Genomic DNA, 23,328 nt, shown 5'->3' on the forward strand with positions numbered 1-23,328 from the left:
CAATTAAAAATAACATCTAGACTGACCGAGTGGCTTGGTTAGAGCATTATCCTGTTCACCAAAATGTTGTGGGTTCAACCCCCAGTCAGGGAACATACAAAAGGCAAGGGTGAGGATAAAAAATAAAAACAAAAGTAATATCTAAGAGAAAAATATGTGGTCTTAAGCAGCTATATTGTTTCTTCTTTACTCTTCCACCACAATAACTATCAACAAAACTGGAAAAAAGGAAACTATAGTACAACAGAAAGTGCCTCTCACAGACAGAAACTCCGACTTCCAATCCGTTTTGTCTCACATCTGTGTAAGTCAGCCATTCTGAGCTTCAGTTTCCTCATCTATGAAAATGGTAAATGATACGACAGAGTTGGGGATATTAAGATTAAATCAAACATACAGTTACATACCTAAATAAAACAAAATCTATAATTATTCTTGATATATAAATTTACTAAAAAACAATATCAAGTTGTGAGCTAAACACACACATATTTTATATAGCAATGGGGGCATAGAAGAAATGTTCAGTGGGAAAAGATGATCTCTCAGAGGACCTTTATCACATGAATTAAGTTTCTTCATTACTTTGGGCAACATTTGTTTTACTATTTGGACCACTTCATGCCGCAGATTTTCCTCTTTGCATTTCCACCAACTCGAATTCTGACTTACTTTTGGGGGTCTTCATGCATTCAACATCTTTTCTGTGCTCAACAAGTCAAAGAGCAGTCAAATTCATGCTTTAAGAAATATATAGATTCACTTTTAAAAATTACACTCAAAGAAAGTCTTACTTTTTAACATTGCTTTTTATTTTAGTAATAATTTTCTTCAAGCCAAAATTAAAGTCAAGTCCATGGTTTCTTCTCTACCATACTCTTTTCATAATTCAGTCTCAGGGAAAAAAATGATAGTAGAAAGAAAAAGGAAACAGAGAAAGAGAAAAACAAGTATAGTGTAAGAATTAAACAAAAAGAATTGATAGAAATAGAATGATTACAAGCAAAAATAAGTGATTTTTAATATAAATGATCTTTATTTTTTTACTAATCTTTATTAATAAGCAAAATTCTTGTGTTAAGTTAAATTTGAAAACCTATTCTTTCAGTTTCATTATTATAATGCAAACATCTAATAAAAATAAAGTATATAGATTTTGTACAAAAAACTTAATGTAAATGAGAAATTTGGGAATGTGACATATTAGCATTTTAATTACTTCTTTATTTTTTAATTCTACAACTTATGTAATATTTCACTGTTAGTTTTTCTTAAAACATAATTTAGTAAGTGCATGCATGAATTTGCACACAGATGCTTTAAATGTGCAAATAAGACAGTTCCACAGTGTATTTGAATCAGTTTTCAATCTGCCCACTGGTGTGACAGAATAAGACAATGAATCCTGATCATCTAGATAAAAATGGAAAAACAGCATATTATTGATGTCTTCATTCAGTACACCTCTGCCACTCAAAAAAAAAAGATGCTTTCAGAAATGTGCTTGGCAAACTCGATGTTCTTGTAGATCACGATGCTTCAGAAGCATGACTTCTCTGAGGAAACACTAGAGCTTGTAACAGAAATATCTTTAAATCTTTTAGATAGCCAGTCCACAGGGAAAGGTTTAAGAAAGGATCAAAGCTTGTTCTTTCAGCTTGAATTATTCCATTACAGCTGAATGTGACATAATTACAAAAGATGTTGGATGTGGAATCTCATCAGGATTATCTGACACTCATCTTTGTTGAAAAAGTCTCCCCAGCTGTTGCTCTGATCGCCCAAATGTGACGGGAGTACAGAGTACAAAAGTACTTGTAGTGACCAGTGCTCGGGGTGAGCTTAGCTTCCTTAGGCCATTTTGTGACTTTCCACAAATATCGAGAGTATGGAAAAACAGAAAACATTGTTTCAAATATAGTTCCATTTTCATCTGTAAAGCAGCTTAGAAAACATAAAAATGCAGGGGCACCAGTGAGGGGCTTATCTTTTGGCACATTTGTGTTTGATGCAGCCAAACTCATTTCGGCACACACATTTCAATCAGAAGTGATAATTTGCACTCCCTTGAAAATATCTGTATGTTCTTATTTGTTTGTACAATCTCATCTTAATTTACTGCCCTCCTATCTTGATGTCTGTTAATGGTTTGCTGGTAGAAATTATTAGGAACGAGTCAGAAGGAGCATTATGACCTTGAAAATGGAATAAGCTGAATAAATATTTAATTTCCTACTAAGTTTTACTGGTTATCAGTAAATCACACTTAACATTTTAAAAGGTGTGACTTTTACCAGCATTTGCCAAAGTTTCTATTTTAAATATCACCAGAGAAGTTCAATTGTAAAATATAACATCAAACATAAAATGTTGAATAATTATTCATTCCAAATGACTTGGGAGAAGCAAAGGGAAAAAAAAACTTTCTTCCTTGTCGTGGATTACATTTTCTTCATACATTATTAATGAAGTTAAACTACTAGTAACATGCCAAATGTGCTGCACAGGAGATTTGTGCCTAATCCAGCACAAAACAGGCCCAGTCACATAATGATAGAAAAAAGAACAAATGTCAACAGTTTCACACTGGGACTAGATTAAGCAGACCGTACTTACTGATTTCTTACACAGGGATTATCTCACTTTTAGTGCTATGAGAAGGAAGGCCACACTTCTCCTATATTAACATAAAACTGCACCTGAGGGGGGAAAAATAGAGAGAAGATGCTTCGTCCTCCCTCCCGCTCAGCCCCACAGCCATGGAACCTTGATTTATTAAATACTGCAGACTTCAGCCATTGTTTGGATCGTGGGCTACATAAAAACGTCTAATAGTGATATACAACTACTAATACCTTAGAGATCACATATAATATTACTTCTCATTGAACTCTGATTAGATCGTGCTTAAAATAACTGGTGTTTATTGTTTACCCTTCTACTTGCTAGGTTCAGAAAGCTGCATGTCTTAGGCCATGGCTGCATTCTTTTCCAGGCAATATCAATGTTGAAAGAGTTTAAGGATTTTTCCCCCTTTAATCTCTGGAGGCGAAGGCTGGCAGCCCTTACGTAAGCAAACTCCCATTGACTTCAGTGAGAGTTTAGCAGTTGCATAAATATCACAGGAGTTGGCTTCATTATTCGTCTCACTCAAAGGGTACGTACGTATTCACTGAAAGTGTGGTCTTCAGACTTTAATTATTCCTGTAGCCAGGATTGTGTCTATTATTCACGTCAATAGTAGGTACTATTAAATTACACTATATAAAACATTAAATAAATTTATTTATTTACACTTCAATATACAGACATCACCTCGACCTCAGATGTTACAACGGCAACTGCCATCCTGTCCAACAGCTGATCACATTACATCAGTGGTAACAAAACCTTCTAATGTTTCTGTGTTAAATAACTTCCAAAATGTACCCTTTTTAAAAACTTGATTCTTACAAAATGTTTCAAAGAACTTTATGTTAAGAGAAATTTTATCTTAAGACATACTTACATTTCACTCATAAATTATTTGTTAATTTACCTTTGTCCTTATTCCAACCATTTAGTACAGTGGCTAAGAAACCAATTATTTAGTCAGTGAGTGAAACAATCATTTAGGGATATTTGCTTATATTGTACCAAACAATGGTTAGCCATCTTGTTTATAAACAATTCTGAAATAACTGTTTAGAAAATCCTGGCCATTAAAAAAAGCGAAAGAAACTTGAGAAATAGAAAATGGGTTGTGTTAGGCCACAGGGCTTGACTCACCAAAATAACAGATACGGCTCATTACTGTTCTCTAATGATGACCACTCGGAATGAAAGGAATGGTTTTCACCTCAGAGAAATCTCAGAGAGAAATGCTTTTCCAGGTTAGTAGTATTTGCCCCAAATTCTTTTTCAACCCCCTAATTTTGATTGAAATTTTCTCTAATATGAATCTTTTTTGGCAATTTATAACTCTACCTATGCCTCTGGACAAACATTCATTTCCAAAGAAAAAGTTGCCCAAATCTTGCTGAAAAACAAATAATTAACCTCTGGTACACCTTGACTCCTATATTATCTAGGGGTAGGTATAGGCATGTCTTTTCACAATCATAATCATAATCTCATAAGACAAGACAATTTTAAAATATAATCATAATGTATCCCATTTATATATAATAACACAGTTGAGTAGATATCACTGATTCTACCAATGAGTATTCTGTATAACTTTCTGTAACACGCAACAAGACAGTAGAAAAACAGGGCACCTACAACCATGCTTCTGACTACAAATCTAATACTTTTTTCTTCACATCAAGACAACCATTCTGTTCATGTTTATCCTTCATGGCTATATGTTACCCCTAAAAAGTAAAGCAAAAATTTTCAGTCACTGGGAAGAACTTCGAAATATGTTTGCAAGCCTCTTTCACTAATATTTGTTTCGGTGTTTCCAAAAGTGTACTAAGGAGACCGCTGCTGGTCTTGGCCCAGCTTCACCACTGCCAACACGCTCATTTCTGCTTTCCCAGCCTGTTCCACACGCACAAGCATCTGCTTCATCTACACCCAGTACTTCCAAAAAGAAACCCAAGACCCATTAGTAAACATCTACTTAATCTCCCCACTGAGAAGTATTATTTCCCGATAAATTATTTGGTTAATTGAAAGGAATTTCAATCCAGTATAGTTGACAGAATACGTTCATTCAAATTGAAAAGCAAAATGTTTACCTATAGTTTAAAAAAAACTTTTTTTACAAAATAAAGCATCTTTCCACAGTATTTTGTTAGAAACAGACCAAGGAGTTATGAAATATTAATACAGTCTCCATTTTATCCGAGTGCTCTATATAAGTTTGCTAAGGTCCTGTAGCAAAGTATCACAAGCTGGGCAGCTTTAGAAATCTGGAGGCTAGAAGTCTGAGGTCAAGGCATCAGCACCGTTGGCTCCTCACAAAGGCTATGAGGACGAATCTGCTCCCTGCCTCCCTCCTAGTTAACAGTGGTTTGTTAGCAATTTCTGCTATTTCTTGGCTTGTAGATACTTCACCTGGTCTCTGTCTTTATGTTCACGTGATTTTCTTCTCCCTGTATGTGTTTGTATGTGTCCAAATGTCCCCCTTTTATAAGGACACCAGTCTTACTGGATTAGAACCACCATAATAACTTCATTTGAACTTGATTTCCTTTGAAAAGACTACTTCCAAATAAGTTCACATTCTGGGGTAGTAGACACTATTAGGACTTCAAGGTAGCCTTTTAGGACACAATTTAACCTATATAATGCACTAAATAACAATAGACTCTTCTTTCAAATATATTTTATTGATAGTGCCATTACAGTTGTTCTATTCTCCCCCTTCATTCCCCTCTACCCTGCACACCCTATCCCCCACCATTCCCCCCCCCTTTAGTTTATAACCACATTTCTCAAGTTCTTTAGATTCTATATTTCCCCTACTATTCTTGCCCTCCCCACTATCTATTTTGTACCTACCGTCTATGCTACTTAATTTCTGTACCTTCTCCCCCCTTCTCCTCCTCCCACTCCCCTGTTGCTAACCCCCTATGTGATCATTTCTATGGTTCCGCTCCTGATCTAGCTGTCCTTTTAGTTTGCTTTTGTTTTAGGTGTGGTTGTTAGTAACTGTGAGTTTTCTGTCCTTTCACTGTTCATATTTTTATCTTCTTTTTCTTATATAAGACCCTTTAACATTTAATATAAGAAGGGCTTGGTGATGAACTCCTTGAATTTGACCTTATCTGAGAACTTTATCTGTCCTTCCATTCTAAATGAAAGCTTTGCTGGATAGAGCAATCTTGAATGGAGGTCTTTGGATTTCATGACTTGGAATACTTCTTTCCAACTCCTTCTTGCCTGTAAGGTCTCTTTTGAGAAATCAGCTGACAGTCTGATGGGAACTCCTTTGTAGCTGACTGTCCCCTTATCTCTTGCTGCTTCTAGGATTCTCTCCTTCATTTCAATCTTGGCTAATGTAATTATGATGTGCCTTGGTGTGTTCCTTCTTGGGTCTAACTTCGCTAGGACTCTCTGAGCTTCCTGGATTTCCTAGAAGTCTATTTCCTTTGCCAACCTGAGGAAGTTCTCCTTTATTATTTGTTCAAATAAGTTTTCCACTCATGGCTGTTCCTCGTCCCCTTCTGGTACCCCTATAATTCAGATGTTGGAGCATTTAAAGATGTCCTGGAGATTCCTAAGCCTCTCCTCAGTTTTTTTGAATTCTCGTTTCTTCATTCTTTTCTGTTTAGTCATTTTTTTCTTCCTTTTGGTCTACTCCCTTGATTTGAGTCCCAGTTTCCTTTCCATCACTATTGGTTTCCTGTGCATTTCCCTTCATTTCAATTAGTTTAGCCTTCATTTGTTTCCCTAATTTATGACTAAAATTAACCAGTTCTGTGAGCATCCTGATCACCAGTATTTTGAACTGTGCATCTGAGAGGTTGGCTATTTTTTTGGTCACTTATAATTATTGGCTCTGGGGCTTTGAGTTCTTGAGCCATGTTTTGGTCTGTTGAGGAGCAAAGCCCTAGGTGTTCACCAGGGCAGGGCAATTCAGTCGCTGGGTTGTGACGCTGTATGTGGGGGCAAGGTCAAAGAGGGGCAATGTTGGTTCCCTTTGCTGCTTCCCACTGCTGGAGCCTGTGTGGTCTGTCTCACTGCTCGCTCCTTTGCTGGTTTATCTGCGTGCGAATGTGTGACCACGGTCAGCCTGTGGCCTTACTCCTTCTCTGGGTCCGCCCTTGCTATCCCACACCTGGGATCCGCCCACAGCTGCCTGTGTGCCTGGGTCTGGAGATCTTTCCAGCCTGACCCTGCTCCACTGCTGGCTCCGCCCCTTTTACCCGTCTGGCTGAATGGTTCATTATTGTGGGACTTTGGTGTAGTTCAATTTTCTATGTTTTGGCTGCATTTTTGTTGACCAAAACTTTGTTGTCTTTAAATTTGGTTGTGGGAGAAGGCACAGTGTTTCCACCTACACCTCCATCTTGGCAGAAGTTCAGTCTTTTCTTAGTAAAAGAGAGAAAATCACTTTTTGTGAGCAATACCTTTAGATTGCCATATGCATACTTCGATCCTTCAGTCCTTATACAGGCAGATTGTGTATGTGCGAGACCTGCAGGGTGTACCCCGTGGGAAGCAAAAGCTCACACTTGCCCTGGCTTATTTGAGTGGCTTAAAATTCAGAATATCTAACCATTATCTTTATTTTGCAAATGGTAATTTATAATAATAGCTTTCTAAGAAAATGAATAGTTTATAAATATACAGGTACTTACTTAATTTTCATAATATAAATAGCTGTATGGAATTTTGGGTTGAAGTTTTCAGAGATAGATGTAACAAGAATGAACCTTTTTCTTATGCTAAAATCTTGGTGAGGAATTCTTTATTAGGGAGAGAAGTTATTTATTTGTTCAGTCTAATTCCTTGATAGTTTCTTTGTTTAAAAAAAAGGTGGGGGAGGTTAAATCCCAAACAAAGGCCACATTGCTTTGAAGCAAGAAATAAAGGAAAGGAGGAATTGGGCCTGACAGCCTGTCCTCAAAAAGGGAGAATTTGCCCTGGCCAGGTAGCTCAGTTACTAGAGCATCTTCCTGTACACCAGAAAGTTGTGTTTTTGATCCTCGATCAGGGCACATACCTAAGTTGCAGGTTGGAGGCAACCAATAGATGTTTCTCTCTCATATCGGTCTCTCTCTCTTTTTCTCTTCCCCACTTTCTCTCTAAAAAAAATTAAAATTAGAGTTAAAATAAACCCATTCATCCAGACAGGGAGGAAGGGCAGAGTTGGGGGGCTGGGTGGAGAGGACTCGCTGCTTGTGGGAAGCAGCAGTAAGGACTGAAATCTGGCAGAGAGTGGAGCAAGCTCCATGGTTCCTTCTTGGACCCCACCCCCACATATAGCGTAATAACCCAGTGACTGGATTGCCCCACCCTGGTGAATACCTAAGTCTCCACCCCTCACCACATAACAGGTGTGTCAAGACACACACACAAAAATGGCCCAAATGTAAGAACAGATCAAAGATCCAGAAATAATACAACTAAGTGATGAAGAGATAGCCAACCTATCAGATGCACAGTTAAAGCACTGGTAATCAGGATGCTCACAAATGCTCACAGACTTGGTTGAATTTGGTCACAAATTAGATGAACAAATGAAAGCTACGCTAAGTGAAATAAAGGAAAATGTACAGGAAACCAATAGTAATGGGAAGGAAACTAGAATTCAAATCAATGGAGTAGACCAGAAGGAAGAAAGAAACAACCAAACAGAAAAGAAGGAAGAAACAAGAATTCAAAAAATGAGGAGAGGCTTAGGAACCTGCAGGACATCTCTAAACATTCCAACTTCTGAATTATGGGGGTACCAGAGGAGAAGAGGAAGAGCGACAAGAGGAAAACTTATTTGAACAAATAATAAAGAAGAACTTCCCCAATCTGGCAAAGGAAATAGACTTCCAGGAAGTCCAGGAAACTCAGAGAGTTACAAAGAAGATGGACCCAGGGAGGAACACACCAAGGCACATCATAATTATACTACCGAAGATTAAGATGAAGGAGAGAATCCTAGAAGCAGCAAGAGATAAGGAGACAGTTATCTACAAAGGAGTGCCCATCATACTGTCAGCTGATTTCTTAAAAGAGACCTTACAGGCAAGAAGGGGCTGGAAAGAAGTATTCCAAGTCATGAAATCCAAAGACCTCCATCCAAGATTGCTCTATCCAGCAAAGCTTTCATTTAGAATGGAAGGGCAGATAAAGTACTTCTCAGATAAGGTCAAGTTAAAGGAGTTCGTCAGCACCAAGCTGTTATTATATAAAATGTTAAAGGGACTTATCTAAGAAAAAGAAGACAAAAATCGTGAACAGTAAAAAGACAGCAAACTCACAGTTATTAACAACCACACCTAAAACAATAACAAAAACAAACTAAGCAAACAACTAGAACAGGAACAGAACCACAGAAATGGAGATCACATGGAGAGTTAGCAACAGGGGAGTGGGAAAGGGAGGCGGGAGGGTACAGAGAATAAGTAGCAAAGGTTGTAGGTAGAAAATAGACAGGGAGAGGGCAAGAATAGTATGGGAAATGTAGAAGCTAAAGAACTTATAAGTATGACACATGGACATGAACTAAAGAGGGGGAATGTGGGTGGAAGAGGGTGTGCAGGGTGAAGGGGAGTGAAGGGGGGAAATGGGACAACTGTAATAGCATAATCAATAAACTATATGGATGATGCCCAACCAACTGAGCCACACGGGCCAAGTTCTACATTGAAAACATAAAAATTAAAATTAATAAACATAACTTTGGGCAAAATTTCTTCACTTTTTTATGGTGAGGTTTAAAGAAAGGAATAGTCAAGCATTTTGATATACACTTGGACCCTGTGCCAAGAACTGGTTCTGTGAAGAGCTCCTGGAGGCAAGAATTACAAAGGAACATTTGAGGCCTAATATTTATTGTTGATTATTTTCCAGGCTGCATATTAACCCCCTTCACAACTTGAGGCTTTTATTAAAGTATACTTACACAAATTTGCGTCAGTGGGACTGTGGGGGAGTACAAGAATTGAGGGGTACAGCAGGGAGCGACAGAGGGCAGAGAGGCGACAGCAGCATGGAGGATGAGATGCAGATTAGGAGTTGAGAGTTCTGTAGAAATAGATGATTAGCCATAGGTCACCAATCACAGCATACACTTCCCCAGAAAGCCTTGAACATATTGGGAGAAATAATGCAATTCCCTCAATTCCTGAGGTAGGATCAATGCCAAGTTTATTTCAATCTTAAAGCAAACTGGAGAACAATAGGCATCTAGGCAGTTGACACTCAACTTTCCTAAGTATAAGAGGTCTAGTTTCTGGCGCCTATTATGACCTGAATACATCTTTGTTGTTTTGTTTTGTTTTAATAGTCAGGCAGAAATACAGAATGCAAAAACTCCTCACACGTAGTTTATGTGGGAAAAGATTAAGGAATATTAGTTGATAAAAAGATACCATATTAGTCAATAATGTTCTCCAAGAAAATAATGAAATCTTGGGCTTCATTAATAGAATTAGAATTTCTAGAAGCAGGGAAATGATATTGTCATTGAATCTTCCTGAGTTTGATCATACTCGTGTTCAGTTCTGGACCCTTAAGACATTGGCAAAAGGCAGGAAGTACAGTTGGTGGCAATGAGAGTAGCAATGGATCTAAGAGTATTTAAAAAGTGAAGAAGTTTTATACGTTGACCTAAAAAAAAAAGAAGATGTCTTAAAGGAGACAACATGTGTTCAAATACTTGCGGTTATACAGAAAAGTATGATAGGTAAAATAATAGCCACCCAAAAGTCTATAACCTAATCTCTTAAATTTGTAGATATGTTGCCTTACACAACAAAAAGGACTTTGCAGATGTAATTAGAGATCTCGAGATGGGGAGACAATGCTGGATCATCCAGGTGACTCCAGTGTAATCACAAGAGTTCTTAAAAGACAGAAGGGGAAGACAGAAGATCAGAGTCAGAAGAGGAGATGTGATGACACATAAAAGCCAAAGTGGGAGTGATATGGTACCACTAGCCGAGGTGTGTGGGCAGCCTCTAGAAACCATGAAAGGCGAGGAAACAGATTCTGTCCTATGGCCTCTGGAAGGAGCACAGCTCTGCTGACCCACTTCAGCCTTCCGACCTCCAGAACTAACAGTAAAATAGTAAGTCTGTGTTGGTTTGTAGCACCAAATTCATGGTAAATTTTTACAGCAGCGATAGGAAACTAGTACAAAGAGTAAACAGTCTAAATAGTTCTACACAACAAGAAGAGGACAAGTAGATGGGAGTTAATGACATCCAATTTCAGTTTAACGCACGCTCCCAGTCCAACTGCGCCAGAGGAACAACGTGCTGACCTGCGCAGGCCTCACTCCTGGAGCTCAGCTGCCAGTGCGGGCGGGAGGACACGCCCACTCCAGCCGCAGTCTCCTTCCCTATTCCTACCCAGCGCATACAATATTAAAGACTGGAGAATAATTTTTTAAGGTTTAGGAGTGAGAACGTATAAAATAAAAACTCAGCAAATGAAAAGTCTGAACCCATTTTTGTAAAAGCAAATGGATGAGTGGCCATTGGTATATTAACTGATTTGTGTGACTGTGGAGCATTTTTGAAAGACAGAACCGACGGACAAAATGTCTCTGTACTGGAGAAAACATGCTCAGGAGATACACAGAAAACTAAACAAACAGCGGACTTTTTTTTTATTCCAGGAAATATCAATCCCAGGGGCATAATAGTGTTCATCAAAAGATACACGATCATACGATCCATGGACATGACCTAAGGTGGGGGAATGCAGGTGGGAGGGGCTGTGCAGGACGGAGTGGAATAAGGGGGGGGAGGGGAATGGGACGACGGTAATAGCATAATTAATAAATTATACTTAAAAAGAAGAAAAAGAAATCAGAATCCAAACCAAAAAAAAAAAGATACATAATCAGCCCTGGCTGGTGTAGCTCAGTGGATTGAGCACGGGCCTTCGAACCATGCCTGGGTTGCAGGCCAGTTCCCAGCAGGGGACCCACGAGAGGCAACCACACACTGATATTTCTCTCCCTCTCTCTCCCTCTCTCTCCCTCTCTTTCCTTCTCTCTCCTTCTCTTCCCTTCTCTCTAAAAAATAAAATCTTTAAAAAAGATACACAAGATACACGTTAAACAACATAATAATGACAACACTGACACATGATTTAACCACAACCATGGCAATATTGGGAAGGTATTGGGAAGGGAAGTGAGGTGGTAGTTGAAAACTAAGTCCTCGCCTATCATAAGTGTAAGTCAATAAATGTCTAAGTGGACACATCAAGGAATAGTTATGGACACATCGAGGAATAGTTACCGCTTAGAAATGCAGAGGGAATAGCAGAAGTAACCAGAAGAGTTGTAAGTGGTTGCCTCTAAGCAGGAGAACTTGGATTATTCTTCATAAAGTCGCAAACTAGAAAAAAGGGGACACACTTTCATCCTGGAAGAATCTGTAGGACCGGACTACTTACATGAATATATTTCTCCTGGCAGTTCAGTGAGAAAGAGATTAATTTCTTGAATCTAAGAAACAAACAGAAATATACTGAACACCAACAGCGAAGGCACATGTGTCAGGGAAGAGAGAAATACAAAAAGACCAGAGAAGCAACATCAGGGTAACATACACACGTGCATGCATATATACATACATACATGATACGCACATGGAAGAGAAAGGAAGGAACAAGGACAGAAAAACGATGGCACTGCCTGAAGCACAGGAAAAGAAACATAAGAAAAAAATTACCAGTAGGTCTGTTGTGGAGGATTTTACCTTCACATTTATTTTGATTTTTCAGTTCTTTACTTTGATATAAAATTTTCTGTTAAATTTCGTGTTAAAGTCTACATAAGAATTCTTATTTTGCACTGATGGAACATTAAGAATTCCTTACCTACAAAATAAGTCTACTAAAGTTTTATACCAATACAACCTTATTACTTTTATTTTTATTTAAAATGTAATATGTTAAGGTTCAGCATTTCTTTTTCTTAGATGTTCTGTGTTTTATATATCACAGAGTTCTAAGGAGATACTGCTTTGGGACGAAATGCGAAGTTGATTTTTGAAACATAACAGTTTCAGACAGGTGGAGATATATGGGATCAATATCTACCCTTGGTCATTGCCCACTTTCTTTGTTACTCACCTTTGGAATAAAATGCACTACCACTCAGGTCAAGAGATTTGACTACCACTTCCAGTTTTAGTTTTATTTTTTAGACAAAAATGCATGAAACAGAAAGCATCTTGGGGTAAAAAAAAGAGAACTCGAATTTCACAGGTTTTAAGGTATACCAAAAATTGAACTTTGTAATGCATTCGAGATAAGGGGATCTGTCTGTTATCAACCCATATCTTTTCTGGACCATCAGTAATATAGAGAAATATTTCATATGTGAGAAAAATTCACATGTAAGTTCAGTACAATGATATATTTCAAATAAAAGCACATCACTATGTTGCTTTCCATTATGATTAAATCATCCATTTCTTACTTTAAATCCTTTATTTAGATCTCTTTGAATGGTTACTATTCCACTTTGGTTTTCTCAAAGCAGTTGAAATGAGGAGTTTTACATTCTAGTACAGAGTCTGAAGGTCTAAAGGTCAGAAAACCCTACCTCGTCGTTTTTTTATTTCTGAATGTCAACAAAACATCTAGAGCCAAGTAGCTTTTCAATATGTGATTTCTGAAATGAACTGGACTAACGCATATCAAAAATCTGTGAAACACCAAAAACTAAAGAGTAGTCATTTTGCTGATGTGGCCACTTTTTTCAAAAAAAAGGAGAAAGGTTTTGTTACTACTGACAGACACCCATTTACCACAATTAAAGAAGCAAATGTTACCTCTTCAATCTTTCATGCCCTGATTGTGTGAGAATGTTTTTTAATTAAAGACAATTGATTTCATTAAAAAAGCAAAACATTACAAATATATTTTATCTTATTAATAGGTGAATTTAATATTAATAATTTATTAACTAAAATTTAAGGGGAAATTTTAAATAAAAAACAAGAAGATATTCAATGTTCAAACTAGTCTCTAAGATAACTTATTCCAAGAAATAAACAACTTAATGAAAGTAGCAGCTGATTAAAAGGAAGCAGAAGGAAGCACATACTAATTAAAATTACTTAATTAACAATATTTTATTGCCTCCTTGCTATCATACCAGGCCATACTGACCCAAAAGACAATTGTGTCAGATACTAGATATTTTATTACTGACCCTTAAAAGTTATTAGACAGAATATATGGCTATACTAGTTTTAAAACAACTGCAAATAAGTGAAATTATTTTAACTGAATATTCATTATGAATTTTAAAACTGCCACCTAGTTTACCCACATAGGATCTACTATTTTGACATTTCAAATTACAAAAATGTACAAACCTTTGTTAAATTGGAAATTACACATGCAGTAGAAAGACCACCCATGCCAGCACTGGGAATTGATGCCTCTCTGATCTGTTTTACATGTGTCTGATGAAGGATGCAATTCAGCTGTTGTACTGATTTCATTCTTGGATGACTTCCCCTTGGGCAGTGTAGTGACTGCTTTCCACTGGTTATTCATGTGCTTTATTGATTGACATCCTACACCAAGTTATTAGATCTTCTTTAAACACATGGATTTCCAGTGGAAAAAAGTAACTTTTATAGAAAACAAGCAATGTGTTTGAAAAACAATATATATGCTTCACAGAAAACAAAATAAGCTTACTAATGAAGACATCCATACCTTTGCCAGCCTACTTACAACACAAGACATCCATATAAAAACTCAGGAATGGAAGTGAGTCTTCAGTGTCAGGTGTAACTTCTTTCCGATAATTTCGATCACAAAAGCAAAACTGTGTAATATTCACCCAACTCAGCCCAATATAATTACATATGTCTCCTTTCTTTTTTTGCTATTTGTCTCTATAGTCTGAGAAATGTTTTAAAATGCCTCTGTAATTGTTCTTATGACAAAGAAGGTAAATTTCCTCCCAATATTTGTTCTCTTCTTTAAGAATATATTTTAGGCCCTGGCTGGTGTAGCTCAGTGGATTGAGTGCGGGCCTGCGAACCAGGAGATCGAGGTTCGATTCCCAGTCAGGGTACATGCTTGGGTTGCAGGCCAGTTTCCTGCAGGGGCCAGTTCCCTGCAGGGGATGCACAAGAAGCAACCATACATTGATGTTTCTTTCCTCTCTCCTTCCCTTCCCCTCTAAGAAGATAAATAAATAAAATATTTTTTAAAAGAATATATTTTATAGTCTTTGTTCGTAGATATATCTAGATAGCTATATTTTCATCCAATGGGCAAGTGGCATACAACATTTTGGGGATCTTCCTTATATAATAGGTAATGCACACTCATTAATTCTTTCTTTTCTTAACTCCTTCCTTCTAGCTTGAATATGGACGGGATGGCTAGAGCTGGAGCAACTATCTTGAGGCAGGAGATGACTTGGTAATGGATTAACACACAAAAGAGCAACAAGATAAAAGGAGCTAGGTTCCTGAGCACTTTGTGAAACAGAATTACCTCATCAGCATTAAATTCCTTATCTATAGGCCCTCTCTTATTCCAGAAATAAACATTAATTCTATTTAAGGCACAATATTTTGAGTGTCTGTTAGTCTCAGTAAAATTTAATCCAAAATAATAATGTCTAATGATATTAGAGAATTGGGAAAATAAGTGACTTAAACCTGGAATTTTAAATACACTCTCTTTCAGAAAAAGTATATGTCTGCCAAACCAAAAAAAAGTGCAAGGGTAGCAAATATAATAGCTGCCATTTTTGAGGGAGAAGAAAATGTTGCATAGGAAAGCTGAGAGTCAGAAATGGCCAGTAACACACACAATGTCACATGGCCAGTGAGTGGTGGAGCCAGGATAAATAAGGCTAAACCAAAATAAAAGAAAGGACCAGGTCAGGTAGACCATGCAACCATATCTGCCACAATTCTCATTTTGGCGAGTAAAATTGGAACCCAGATCCTTTGGGCTAAGTCTTATGTTCTTTGTACCACAATTTTCTGCATCCTACTACAGATTTGAAGGTAAGTCGATGAAGCAAATATTATCCTTATATAAATAGGATTCTTTAGATATACTTTCCTTTCCTTAGATGTAATTTCTTTCAATAAAGAATACTATTATTACATTTTGGGGTGTGGTTCAATGTATAATAATAAATGTTTATATACAAATTTCCCTCTGATATACTGTTAAGTCTCATTTTACATAGGATTGCTTCTGGAGAAAGGGATCCTTCTGTAGCCAGGAATTAACTGCACAAATTAACCACCATGTTCATAATACAAAGAATTTTTTTAAAAAATTAAATGCTTCAGTTTTCTAAGTCACTATCAAGTTCATATGGCTGTCCACACTAAATGTATGGTTCTGACCTTTAATGACTGACACTTTTACCTGGTATTTGTAATTGCCGACACACAAATAATTCACAGATTCTACCAGTTAAGTATTCTCTCCCCTAAGTGTGTGGAGAGAATATGGAAGTCTCCCTCCATATTGCATCCTTCGTCCTAACAAGAATTTGCCATGTTATTGTGGGATTCCCAAGAAAGCACTTCCGTGATTATGTGAAATATTATGTGAATGAAGACGGGGCACGAGGGTGAGTAACTTCTCAGTCCCACTCCCCACCCCACCACCACCCCTGCCACAGGTAAAATATATTTTTAAAAACTGATCTGTATATTTATTTCATATCTCCTTTCCCACTATCATCATCTTATTTTTAAACCTCCTATCTCAGCCCTGCACACTGGCAATTAATTTGAAACATATTCAAATTGATGATGTGTAGTAAAACAAGACACAGTCTACTTTCTCCAGTGAAGATAAGACTGATAATCAGTTGACAAATGAGAGAAATCAAGAAATATTAATCCAAAAAACATTAAGTCACTTTTCATATTAGTATTTAAATAGTACCACAGTACACGGATTTGTTGGTCCGGCTGTTTTTCTTGGGGGTGGGGAACAGCTGCAGCAATTGGCTTATTTTACTGATAATTGGTATTCTAAAAATAAATAAATAGCCCTGGCTGGTGTAGCTCAGAGGATTGAGCACGGGCCTGCGACCAGAGGATCGAGGTTCGACTCCCAGTCAGGGCACATGCCTGGGTTGCAGGCCGGTTCCCTGCAGGCCAACTCCCAGCAGGGGACACACGAAAGGCAACCATACATTGATGTTTCTGTCCCTCTCTCCTTCCCCCATAAGATAAATAAATACATAAAAATTTAAAAATAAAAAATACAAATAAAAAAAATAAAATCATTTCTTACCAAGTGACTTGGCCATATCCTATGTTGGGCAATAGCTGTCTCCTCCTTTTTGTTTAAACTGAAATTGTAGTATCATGTCCAAACCTAGTAATTCAGAAAGTGGAAAGTTGCTTTATGAGTATCTACTAGTTGAATTTGATCTGGTCTGAATTTTATACAAATGCATTTTCCCAAATTACCTAGCTGTGGTCCTGAAGTTGCTTGCACAAGGCCTAGGCTTCCTACAGTGCAATAGGAAGTAACCAGTCACTTATGTCCCTAGAGTAGCAATCCCTTGGAAATATAGCTGGGAGGTTCCATACGTAGGCATATTTAATGAAACTTCTTAGTCTCCGTTCCCTGGAATGTCATTTTAGCAGCAAGTTTGAACCACATTACTTTGGAATTCGTGGTGACTAGACATTGATGTTGATAATTGGGCCCCCTTTGTCACTCATCATCAGGTGTCTACTGTTACCAAGCACTGTGCTAGGTGCAGGAGAAGCAATACCTTGCTCACATGAAGCATAAACTCCACTGGAGGATTATAACCATAGGCAGATTAGAAAATAAACAAAATGATTGAAGATTTATGAAGTACTATATAAAAATGAATGGATTTGAACAGGAGACTGACATGACCCTATTCGCTTTCTTGGAAACTACACTGGCTTCTCAAAGAATGCAACAGAAGTGAGTAAAAATGCAAAGGAGGGGATCAGTTTAACAGTCCGGGTAAGAAATCAGTCAGACCTGTCCCAAGGTGATTTCATAAGAAAGGAAGATGAGTTGACAAATTGACAATACATTTTAGAAGGTGAGGAGACAGAACCTTCTGATGGTTTGAATGGGAATGATAAAGAGACAACTTATCAAGAATGGAACCCAAGACTCTTGCTTATGACTCTAATAGATGCTAGTATCATTAACTGAAAAGGGGACCAAAAGGAAGCACAAATTACAACAAATGTCATTCTGGACAGCTTAACTAGAAATTTCGTTTGGAACATCACAGTAAAGATTGTGACGAAGTATTTAAATGAGAATCTTTAGTAAAATAAGCCCGTCAGTGAAAGACGAATACCATGTGATCTCCCCTTTAAGAGGAATCTAATGAAGTAAATAAACTAACAAACAAAATAGAGCCACAGGCATGGAAACATGGAGCAGACTGACAGTGACCAGAGGTGGAGGGGGAGTAGAATAATGGTGGAAAGAGGTGAAGGGACTAGTCGAAGACCTTGTATGAATGACCCATGGACATGGACAACAGTGTGGAAATTGACTGTGGGAGTGGGGGATGGGATAAGTGGAGGAGGGCAAAGGGGGAAAAAGTGGGACAACTGTATCAGAATAAAAATAAACTCGAGTAAAAAATAAATATAGTGTCTCTGACTTCAGAAACAAATTCTGGGTTAGGGATGGAATATAGAAAATCATCAGCATATAAATGATAATGAAGCTGTAAAAACAGATTCAATTGATTCAAGAAAAACATGCAAATGAAAAGAGAATTAATGCCAAGACAAAACGTCACTGCTTAAAGAATATACCAAGAGCCCTAGCTAGTGTGGTTCAACGAATTGAGCACCAGCCTGAGAACCAAAAGGTTGCTGGTTTGATTTCCAGCCAAAGTACATGCCTGGGTTGCCAGCCAGGTCCCCAGCTGGGGGCGTGTGAGAGGCAACAAATCAGTGTTTCTCTCCCTTTCTTTCCCCCTCCCTTTCCTTCTCTCTAAAAATGAATACATAAACTCTTTTTTAAAATAATATACCAAGAAAAAGGAAATCTGTAAGAGATGAGAAGCTGCAGCTGGGGGATCCAACAAGGTTGTCGGATTTCTAGGTTCAGGATGGAGAGTATAATGGTACTGCCACTGAGATGCAAAAGACTGAGGGGATTATTGGTGGGGGGGGTGAAAATAAAAAAATTGTGTTAGCCATGTTAAGTTTAAGATGCCCATAATTTCTCCAAACAGAGGTGTCAAGAAAGTAGCTTGAATATTTGAGTCTAAGCTCAGAGGACAAGTCTGGGGAGAAGATATGAATACAAAAAATTCCAGCATACATGGTATTAAAAGTTCTGAAGCTGGGCAAGATCACCTTGGGAAAAAATGTAAAAGGGAAAGTGCCTCTCCAACATCTAGAGACTGAGACAAGAGGTGAGCCAGGAAGGGCGATGTAGACGAAGTTGCTAATGAAATGAGAAGAAAGCTAGAGAGTACGTACCAGGGAAGTTAACCTAGAAAACATTTTCAAAAGAAAAAAAATGATCAACTGTGCTGAGTGCTGCTGACTAAGAGGAGAATAAGACATGTGTAATTTTGGAAAAGCAGTAGAAATGCACACCAGATTTGGGTGGTCTGAAAACTGGATAGAATGTGAGGAAAGCAAGAGATGGAGGTTAATTATAGATTTAGCAGTGAGAGTTCTATGATGACTATAAATTTTCTCAGTGACATGTGGGATGGGGTCATCTGCTGAGAAATGAATAGGGAGGAGGTAGAAGGCTAATGAGAGCTCCGAGGATCAAGTAGACAGATAATATAATCATCTCATAGAGTAGGAGTTAAAGTTAGTAGTGTAACTAGTATGCTTATTTAGGTAGAGCCTGGAAGAGACACAAACCATCAGCAGAAGTCCCTCATTTCTCTCAGCACCATGTCCATTGTGCATGGAACCAATAGCATAGATATTGCTATTGGTTTCTTAAAGCATATTGGAGATGTGTTGCTATAAAGGGGTTGAGAGCGCTCGTTGACCAGAGAACTGGAGCAAGAGAAAAGGAGACCAGAAAGCAGGAGTTCTGTGCAACCGGATCATTGGCTACAGCTCCATATTTCAGAAACAGATGCACACACAAGACTTCCAAAAGGCCACAAGGGACTAGACATATCTTTATGGGTTCCAGTGCAAAGAGCAAAGGTCAACACTGATAAGATACTCTTTGTTCCCAGCAAAGGGGGCAGAGGCCTAGAGTTTGTTAAGTGTATCTGAGGCATTCTTGCTCTCTTTCATAAATCAAGTAAGTTTTTGCATATATACAGATACCATCATGAATAGAAGCTGGAGAGAGTCAAGGGGTTTGGAAGTAAAGGCATCCAAAGGTTGCCCAGAGTGCTGAGATCTAAAATTGAGATTCCACTAGTTAAATTTGTGACTAAGTTTGCACTACACTACTATCTGATCTTCCCAGTTTTCCCCTCTGCTACTAAACAGGTGAGACCTGGGAGATTACATCAATTATAGAAAACAAATAAGCCACATCTTTCTTCACATCAGAGCTATAACATGTAAAATGTTCACCCAACTAGAGAAGGTAGAAATCAAAGCATTTCTAGGTTTTGTCTGAGTCCATTTGAAGTTTGAGATCAATAACATAAAATTGCATAAGTCAGCTTCACTCTAGGAGTGTTTTTTTCCCCAAAAGTGTTCAAGGAAATGTGCCAGTTAGGTTTAATCAGGGTTGAGCTTTTGCCAGTCAAGTGTGAGGAAGGAAAAGAGGGGAAAGGGAGTTTAGGGAATTAGCAAGGGAGTGATAATGATGATGGACCATGACATTATGATGGACAAGAAAGGAAATGAAGATGGAGGGAACTGATGGATAGGGCATGTAGGGTTGATAAACTGGAGGTCTCCATGACACTAAAGAATTGTTACAGTGTGTATACTAGAGCAATTGAGCTGGAAAAATAAGAGATGGGTGTCAGAGAATGGCGTACTTAAAATTTTCTCTTGTTTTGACATTGAATATTATTTTATATTGGTTTCAAGTATACTACATAATAATTAGACATTTATTTGATTTATGAAGTGATCCCTCCAATAAGTCTAGTACCTACCTGGCACCAGGCACAGTTATTAGAATATTATTGACTACATTTCCTATGCTTTACTTAAAGATTTCAAAGGTGGTGGTGGTATTATTCACAATATTTTTTGTGTGTACAACTTAACCAAATACATTCATATTATTTAACTATCCTTCTCTACAGAAAGAGAAAAATTTAATAAAGAGATTGAAATTTAGGAAATTATTCTAAACATTTTAAGAGGAAATCTATTTTTGAGTACACTAAAAAAATTTAGAAACAATCATATAAATACAAATACTTAAATACGAATTACAACCCACCATTTCTTTGTATTGATACAGGCCTACTAAGAAACTAAAGTATAATTTTATCAAATTACTTATTGGTTAATTAGCTGATTGATTAGTGGAAGTTATTAATTAGAAGTATGTTTAAAAACTTTTTTTCATATGTGCAATTTAGATACCTTTTTTGCAACTAAATGAAATTTAAAATTTGAGAGTGCTATACTAAGTAATGTCAGAGTAGCATTCCATTGTGTAAGTGTCCCATAGTTGTTTTATCTACCCACCTACTGATGGGCTCTTGGTCTGCTTCCAAATCATGGCAATCATAGATAACACTGCAAAGAATGGAGGGGTGCTTATATTCTTTCAAATTAGTGTTTCGGGTTTCTTTGAATATTCTCCCAGAAGTGGAATATCAGGGTCATAAGGCAGTTCCATTTTTAAGTTTTTGAAGGGTGGTACAGTGAACTTTATTGGTAGTGCATGACAAGGCAGGGCTCCATAATCCCCTCCCCTCTTCAAGGGGTTTAGGATGGAAACTGAGGTCAGGAGATTCTCAGTGTGTTGGGGGATCAATTTGGGACAAGGACTCCCCAGCAGTTGAGGGCTTCTCTTCCTGTCACTGGGTCTGGTAGTCCAGGGGTCTCTTACTCCTTGGAGGCCATGTAGACCATAAGGTCCACCACCCTGTTGCTGCAGCCAAATTCATTGCCATACCAGGAAATTACCTTGACAAACCGGTCATTGAGGGCAATGTCAGTCTCAGCATCAAAGGTGAAGGAGTGGGTGTCACTGGTAAAGCCTCAAGAGACAACCTGATCCTCAGTATAGCCCAGGATGCCCTTGAGGAGGCCCTCTTCTGCCTGCTTTACTACCTTCTTGATGGCAGTTTACTCCAGGCAACAGGTCAGATCTACAACTAACACATTGGGGGTGGGGACACAGAAGGCCATGCCAGTGAACTTCCCATTCAGCTCAGGGATGACCTTGCCCACAGCCTTGGCAGCACCAGGAGAAGCAGGTGTGATGTGCTGGGAAGCCCCTTTGGCACCATGCCACAGCTTCCCAGAGGGGCCATTCATGGTCTTCTGGGTGGTAATGATGGCATGGACTGTGATCATGAGTCCCTCTATGATGCCAAAGTTGTCCCCACCTTGGCCAGAGTGCCAAGAAGTTGATGGTGAAGGAGGCATTGCTGACAATCTTCATGGAGTTGTCATACTTGTCATGGTTGACACCCATCCCAAACAAGAGGATATCCACAGAAGAGGCAGAGGTGATGACCCTCTTGGCTCCACCCTTCAGGTGAGCCCCAGCCTTATTCTTGGTAGTGAAGGCATCAGCGGACTGCACAACATATTCAGCAGCAGCATCACCTCATTTGATGTTGGCGGGATCTCACTCCCAGAAGATGGAGGTGGAGTTTCCATTGATCCAAGCTTCCATTCTCAGCCTTGACTGTGTCTTTAAACTTGCCATGAGTAGAATCATACTGGAACATGTAGACCATGTAGTTGAGGTCAATGAAAGGATCATTGATGGTGACAACATCCACTTTGCCAGAGTAAAAAGCAGCCCTGGTGACCAGATATCCAAAATAGCCAAATCTGTTCACTCCAACCTTCAGCATCGAGTCTCAGGGTTGATGCTGGCACTGCTCAGGAAGACATGCCTGTCTGTCAAACAGGAGGCCAAGAGCCCAATTTTAATTTTTTTGAAGTAACTCCATAATGCTTTCCACAGGGAGTGCACCAATTTGCATTCCCACCACAGTGCGAAAGGGTTCCCTTTTCTCTGCCTCCTAGCCAGCACTTGTTTGTTAATTTATTGATGATAACCATTAGTACAAGTGTGAGCTGATATCTCACTGTGGTTTTTATGTGCATTTCTCTGATGATTAGTGACATTGAGCATCTTTTCATATGTCCTTTGGCCATCTGTATGACCTCTTTGGAGAAGTGTCCTTTCAGGTCCACTGCCCATTTTTTTAATTGGGTTGTTTGGTTTTTGGTGTTGAATTTTGTAAGTTCTTCATGAATTTTGAATATTAACCCCTTATCAGATATATCATAAAATATGTTCTTCCATTCAGTAGTTTTTTTTTTTAATTTTGTTGATGTTTGCCTTTGCCATTCAAAATCTTTTTAGTCTGATATAGTCTCATTTGCTTACTTTTTCTTTTTTTTCTTGCCTGGGGAGATATATCAACAAAATATTGCTATGAGCAATGTCTGAGATCTTGCTGCTTATGTTTTCTTCCATGATTTTTATGGTTTCAGGTCTAATATTTAAGCCTTTAATCCATTTAAATTTATTCTTGTGAGTGGTGTAAGAAGG

General features: G+C 38.1%; 1 pseudogene; it reads right to left on the bottom strand.

Moving 5' to 3' along the window:
• Nucleotides 1-21,516: 21,516 nt before the first annotated feature.
• Nucleotides 21,517-22,621, bottom strand: LOC118977104 (glyceraldehyde-3-phosphate dehydrogenase-like; annotated as a pseudogene).
• Between the last annotated feature and the right edge of the window lie 707 nt (nucleotides 22,622-23,328).

The sequence above is a fragment of the Sturnira hondurensis genome, unplaced genomic scaffold (assembly GCF_014824575.4).
Source record: "Sturnira hondurensis isolate 20B ecotype Veracruz unplaced genomic scaffold, ASM1482457v3 Scaffold0021214, whole genome shotgun sequence".
Taxonomy (NCBI): Eukaryota; Metazoa; Chordata; class Mammalia; order Chiroptera; family Phyllostomidae; genus Sturnira; species Sturnira hondurensis.